This window comes from Phascolarctos cinereus, unplaced genomic scaffold (assembly GCF_003287225.1).
Source record: "Phascolarctos cinereus isolate Bilbo 61053 unplaced genomic scaffold, phaCin_HiC Scaffold_5;HRSCAF=322, whole genome shotgun sequence".
NCBI lineage: Eukaryota > Metazoa > Chordata > Mammalia > Diprotodontia > Phascolarctidae > Phascolarctos > Phascolarctos cinereus.
In genome coordinates this window covers 112,752,722-112,759,243 of record NW_027555958.1, presented here as the reverse complement: position 1 = coordinate 112,759,243, position 6,522 = coordinate 112,752,722, and the positions used below count along the sequence as shown (strand labels likewise).

General features: G+C 36.2%; 1 pseudogene; it reads left to right on the top strand.

The window, feature by feature from the left end:
* Positions 1-5,150: 5,150 nt before the first annotated feature.
* On the top strand, positions 5,151-6,285 carry LOC110198263 (large ribosomal subunit protein uL3 pseudogene; annotated as a pseudogene).
* The last annotated feature ends 237 nt before the right edge of the window (positions 6,286-6,522 follow it).

The following is a 6,522-nucleotide window of genomic DNA, read 5'->3' as shown; positions in this document are numbered from 1 at the left end:
TTTCATTCCTCTAGGTGTCTTCATTCAATCAACTGTTCATTGATTACCTATTAAAAGAAAGGCACTTATGGTGATTAAAAAAGAAAGTAAGGTGCCATCTCTTGTAGAACTGGAATCCTAATGGAGTAGAAAGGTGGAGAATAACTGGCATACACCTAATAAATTTATCATTTTATGCAATAACTATTGTGTAGTATCAAATAGAATTATATCAGAAGAGAGTCAGACAGGTACAAAAGACTATATAAAGTTGAAGAAATATAAGATCATCTATATACATAGGGAGATTAGGAAAAGCTTCCTGGAAGAAATGGCATTGGTGCTAGGCTTTAAAGAAAGTATAGACTTTCAAAAGGTAGTTATGAAGTGTAAAGGGTATTAACAGAATAAGAAATGCAATGGAATATAAACAAGCATTTAATAAGCATATACTTGATGCTATGCACTGGGAATACAAAGGAAAACATAAAATAGTCACTGCCTCTGAAGAACTTGTATTCTACTGAGGAAAAATTACATGTAAGCATATGGTAAATAGAAAATATATACAATGTAAATACAAAGAACTTCTGGTGGGAGGAGAAGTTAGAGATGGAAGTAAACATTAACAGCTGGGGACTGTGAAACACCAAATGAAGGAGATGGAATTTAAGCTAAGCTACAGATGTTAATAGAAAGACATAAAGAGGGAAAACATTCCAGGTTTGGGGATTGGGGTGTCACTTCAAATATCCTGTGTTTTTACTGATCTGTGTATATATCATGCCTCCCCAGGTGAATATAAGCTCCTTGCGGTCAGGAACTATTTATTTTTATTTTCATATTCCCAATACCTTAAAGAGTGACTAATACGTAGCAGTTACCAAATATATGCATGGTTATGTCATCTCTTATGAAGTGGTTTTCCTTCACCCAGGGTGTAAAAATCATAGAAAATAAGATGCAGACTAAGCAAACTACAGATATTAAGGTCTAAATGAAGAAGCAGAAAAGTGTTTACACTTTTACCTCTTTATAAGTGCAAAGATGTCTGACCAAAACTGATAAAATTGGAGGGCAGCTGTTAATCGTCTAGCCAAGGATCAGCCATGTTCCTGATGGTCCTTTAAAAAGTGAGACACATTTCCTAGGAGTTGGTGGAGAAATAAGACTGCTCTGAGGAACGTGACCTCTGGCAGCAGAAAACAGAGCCAGTTTGGAAAAATTTAGAGAAGAAACTTATATTTGTTTAGTTACCATTAGTAATTAATTGGAAATTTTTTGTGATAGAGAATTTCATATGAATAACATTATGCTTGGAATAAATCATAGATTTTTGTAGTTTGGAGAAATATCAAAGTGCCACATTTTATAGATGAGGAAACTAAGACCCAGAGATAATAAGTTAATTAGCCCAGATCACGTGCTAGTTCTAGTTACTGAAAAAGCTAGTCTTAAAAATTCATCCATCCAATACTACACTATCTTTCTTTTCATGCCGAAGTCTCTGTGCTTAATCCTGACCAGTAAATAAGTAACAAACTATGGAAAAGGTGTTTACCTCTTTCCACCTGCCTCAAAGTTTTCTAAAATGACACATTCTCTAATGATCGGTGACAAGCTCTATGCCACTATGCTTAAATATTAAATATCCTTAGCTCATCTTGGCTTAATTTTAAGCTGACACAGTGTGATTTCAATTCTGAACGATGAAGTGTGGGCATGTGATTTTATCATTTCATTCATATGGGTAATATGTTTCATACTTTCTAATTATTAACCTGAAATCCCATCTTTTACCCTATCACTCTGTCTCATACACACATGCAGTGTGCCTTTGTTATATATATGTGTGTGTGTGTGTGTGTGTGTGTGTGTGTGTGTATGTGTATTCCTTTTGATTCCCAAAGCTAAGCACACTCAAATTTTATTTTTCATTTTAAACCAAATTATGACTTTTACTATAGCATTTGATCTGTTCACTTATTTGCTTCACTAAAAATACTGGTTTTAATAAAACTCTAGACTTCCCTGTGTAGAAAATATCTTAAATTATGTTTATATTTTTTCCATATACTAATAAAACCAAGTTTCTATGATTTCAATTCCCTAGTTTAACTTTTTGGAATATTTTCCTTGCTTTCACATTCTCATACAGCTTCATAAACTATTCACACACACACACACACACACACACACACACAGAAATCCATTTTATTTCTTACAACTGAACAGCACTTTTAAGCAATCCATTCTTCTGTATTAGTGCCACCATTGTGTTTCATAAGTGACACATTATTCACTATCAGTGCCATAGTTCACTACAGGAGAGAAATGGGCACATCAAGTTAGAACACATTTGAAGTCATAGTCCTACTAAAGGATCGTGCCACTGAATCACTATGGAATTCTAAATTATTTGAATTGAATTTTTTTTTAGTCATAAGGAACTAAGAAACATATATCTATAAATAAAATGGAGAATTGTAAGAGACCCTAAGAGAACATCTGTTCTTCTAAACATAACTGTATTATTCTAGACAGACAAGTCACAATTGTCTTATTCTTGACAGAAAAGCCCACTTCTTAGCAATATATTTCCCCAAACCTTGAAATTATATTAAGTCTTTCAATATGATACAGCTTCCCATAAATTATCTGTTAAAAGAGGATGACAATGATATAGACAATTCTGGGAGAAAAATAAAGCCTTTATACCAGCAAATCTCTCATTAGATATTTTATTAGCTAGAAGCCCCTATCAACTAACAGTTCCATATATCTATGCTATAATGGTAATTTATATTTACAATCATGAGTTCAGGATCTGAAGTGCTTTATCATTTTTTTAAAAACAGATCATATTCAATGTACTTTTGTGTTTTATTTCTTAGGATAATATATTTAGAATGATTAGGGACAATAGAAGATATAAATTCCAAATCCTTCATTTTATGATAAGATCACATTATTAAACAAAAGTCAAATTGGTAACTAATGGAGCTGAGATTTGAACCAGGATCTTTAGACTCCACATATATAATTTTTTCTATAATCCTCATCATTATTATTTTGTCCTAATTATTTGGAATTTAGAAAATTATGCCTGTTTTTTAAGCTAAGAATTTGCCTTTCTCTGTATCTTTACACTGACTCCCAGACAATGACTTCTTGTCCATTGGATTTAGCCTGCCCATATGTTTTCTTCAATTTTGTCCCAATAAAAACACACATAAAGAGCTTTTTGGCTAGGTGTTCTGATTTTACCATGGTGACAAGTCAATTGCAAAGGCAGGAAAGTTTTCCCTGGCCATACAAGGACATGCAGTCTCAGTTTGGGCTTCCACATAAGGTCCATGAAGCAACTGTGGGGAAGAAAGAAATACAGTTCCTCTTTATCAGCATAAAAATTAGGTGATCAGAGATAGGCAGTCAGTATAATTAAAAGTGTATTTATTGTATGTACATTTATTGTGTCTGGTTTCTAAAGGAACATAAAAGCCCATAGTTAAGGATTCAAAAAGACATCCAAGGAGCATGTGCATATTGGATGGGCTACCACTTTCTTCCCCTAGAGGACTTGGTAGCCTGCTATACACAGTACAAACAGAAAAGGAGAAGAACTAGGACATTCCAGTCACTACAATTATCTTATATACTTCCTTCAGGTCTCTTTTCTTCTTTTCTTCAATCCTATTTCTCTAACATGATATATTCTCTGTGCTTCCAACATCATCTGGCTTGAAAGATATACCATTAAGGGGCAGCTAGGTGGCACAGTAGATAGAGCACTGGACTGGAGTCAAGAAGACCTGAGTTCAAATTCAGCCTCAGACACTAGCTGTGTGACCCTGGGGAAGTCACTTAACCCCAATAGAAGAAGAAGAAGAAGGAAAGAAAGAAAGATATACCATTGCTGTTCCTTGCTCTCTATGCCTAAAGGCTCTCTATATTAAAACCTAGGTTGAGGCAAGAAGTTTGATTCTGTTGCTTATTTCCTGTCACATTTTTTGGCACTTCTGCTTTCTGAGGAATCAGTCCTGGGTACTTGAGATGTAAATTTTACCAATTACTTGATGGTAAAATTAGAAATATGTCTTTCTCCTTAAATTTTCATGTGTTGTCCAAAAGTCCTTGACAATAGTATATTTTTAGAATTTCCAGAAATCTCAGAAATAACGTTTAGACATTATAATCTCTGTTAATGTTTCTAATGTCCCCTTCCTGAGCTAAATGACCCAGATAGAATGTAACATTTTAATATATATGCCTGAGCTCTCAAAGAGCCAGTGCTTCATCTAGCTTCATGATGGTCCTTGCTATTCCATAGCTGGAATCTGAACTCTTAGTTAACACCAAAATAACCTAAACTAAAATGTTTTTATCATTGACCAGACCAAACTTATTTGTAAATTTCATCCACCCAGGTGATATGATGCTTGATGGATGTTAGCATAGAGAAAATGGAAGGAAGGAAGGAAGGAAGGAAGGAAGGAAGGAAGGAAGGAAGGAAGGAAGGAAGGAAGGAAGGAAGGAAGGAAGAAAGGAAGGAAGGAAGGAGAGAGGGAAAGAAGAAGGGAAGGAAGGAGAGAAGGAAAGGTTATAGGTAAATAGATAAAAGTACAGATATAGATAAATAGATAGACAAGTATGATAGATGATAGATTTAAAATTTATATTTACAGGGGCAGCTAGGTGGATAGTGGATAGAGCACTGGCCCTGGAGTCAGGAGGACCTGAGTTCAACTCTGACCTCAAACTGAACACTTGACACTTATTAGTTGTGTGACCCTGGGTAAGTCACTTATTCCCCAATGTCCTTTTATCTGATAGCTCTACAACTTTTTTTGCAATTCAAAATTGATTCCCAGGTTGACTCCAGTAATGATAGCTTAAGGGTAGCAGTTAAGTGGAATATTTCCCTATGTGCATAACCCAATGCAATCCATCTCATAGAATTTTAAAGAAAGGTCATATTTTTTCCTTCTCTTGTTTCTTATTCATAATCATCAGATTTTATTAACATAACAATGGTAGAATTTTAATGATATCACAATGGTATAGATCTTTTAAATAGATGTGATCATTAATTTTAATCACATATTTTTAATTTTACCACTTATTGGTCTCTCCCAGCTCACCTTGGCAGCAGCCACAGCCACAGCAGCAATATGTCCCACTGGAAAGTCTCCACTTTCAGAAATGGATCTCTGGCTTCCTGACTCAAAAATGAAGCAGAAGGCACCAGGGAAAGATGAAGAGCTTCTCCAAAGATGACCACACCAAGCCCATCCTTCTGACAGTCTTTCCAGGCCATAAGGCAGCTGTGACCTACATCATTTGGGAGTTAGATCTTCTCAAAGACAAAAAGAAAGAAGCTATCAAAGCCATCACCATCATGAAGACACCCCCCACGGCCACTGTCAGCATTCTGGGCTATGTGCAACCCTATGAGGCCTCTAGAACTTCAAAACCATCTTTGCTGAGCATATCAGTGATGAGCGTAAGAGGAGATTCTACAAGAACTGGCATAGGCCTGAAAGAGAAGACCTTCACCAAGTACTGCAAGAAATGGCAAGATGATTATGGCAAGAAGCAGTTAGAGAAAGACTTCAACAGCATGAAAAAATACTGCCAATCAGAGTAATTTCCTATATGCAGATGAGTGAGGCAGAACAAGTCTCATCTGTTGTATCTGAGCAACTATAGTGGGATCATGAGAAGCTGAAGCAGCAGCTGCCTATGTACATTGGGTTTGGGCAGAATGAGATGATTGACATCATTGGAGTGACCAAGGGCAAAGGTTACAAAGATGTCAGGGGTCACCGACACCCACAGAAACTGCACCCAAAAACTTACTGAAGCCTAAATAATGTAGGCTGTTTTGGAGTCTGGTATCCTGACCATGTGACATTCTTTGTGGCCTGGACTAATCAGAAGGGGTACCACCAATGCATTGGGATCAACAAAAAGAACAAGAAGACTGGCCCAGTCTATCAGATTGAAGATGGGAAGCTCACCAAAAACGATGCATGCATTGATTACAACCTGACAAGTGCATTAAGCCCCTGGGGGGCTTTGTCCTCTATGGTGAAGTGACGAATGACTTTATAAGGATCAAAGGCTGCCTCACTGGGACCGAGAAGCATGTCTTCACCTTGTGAGTCTCTGCTAGAATAGACCAAACATTGCACCCTGGAGAAGATTAACTTGAAGTTTACTGACACCACTTCCACATTCGTCCATAGCCAGTTCCAGACTGTAGAGGAGAAGAAAGCTTTAGTGGGACAACACAAAAAGGATTAGTTTCCAGGCCAAAATGGAGCTAGTAGATTCTCAAAAAATTAAAATTATTTTCAAAGCTTAAAAAATTACCATTTATTTATATCAGTTCTGAATTCCCTTATCTCTCTTAGTATTAGCTTTTATTTGACATAATTGGTGCTAGTTTCAGAGTAAAAAGGAGATGACAGACTAGTTAAAGAGAGCAATCACTGACCCCATTTCCATTTACTTTCTCTCCATGATAAAGGATAAAGTCTC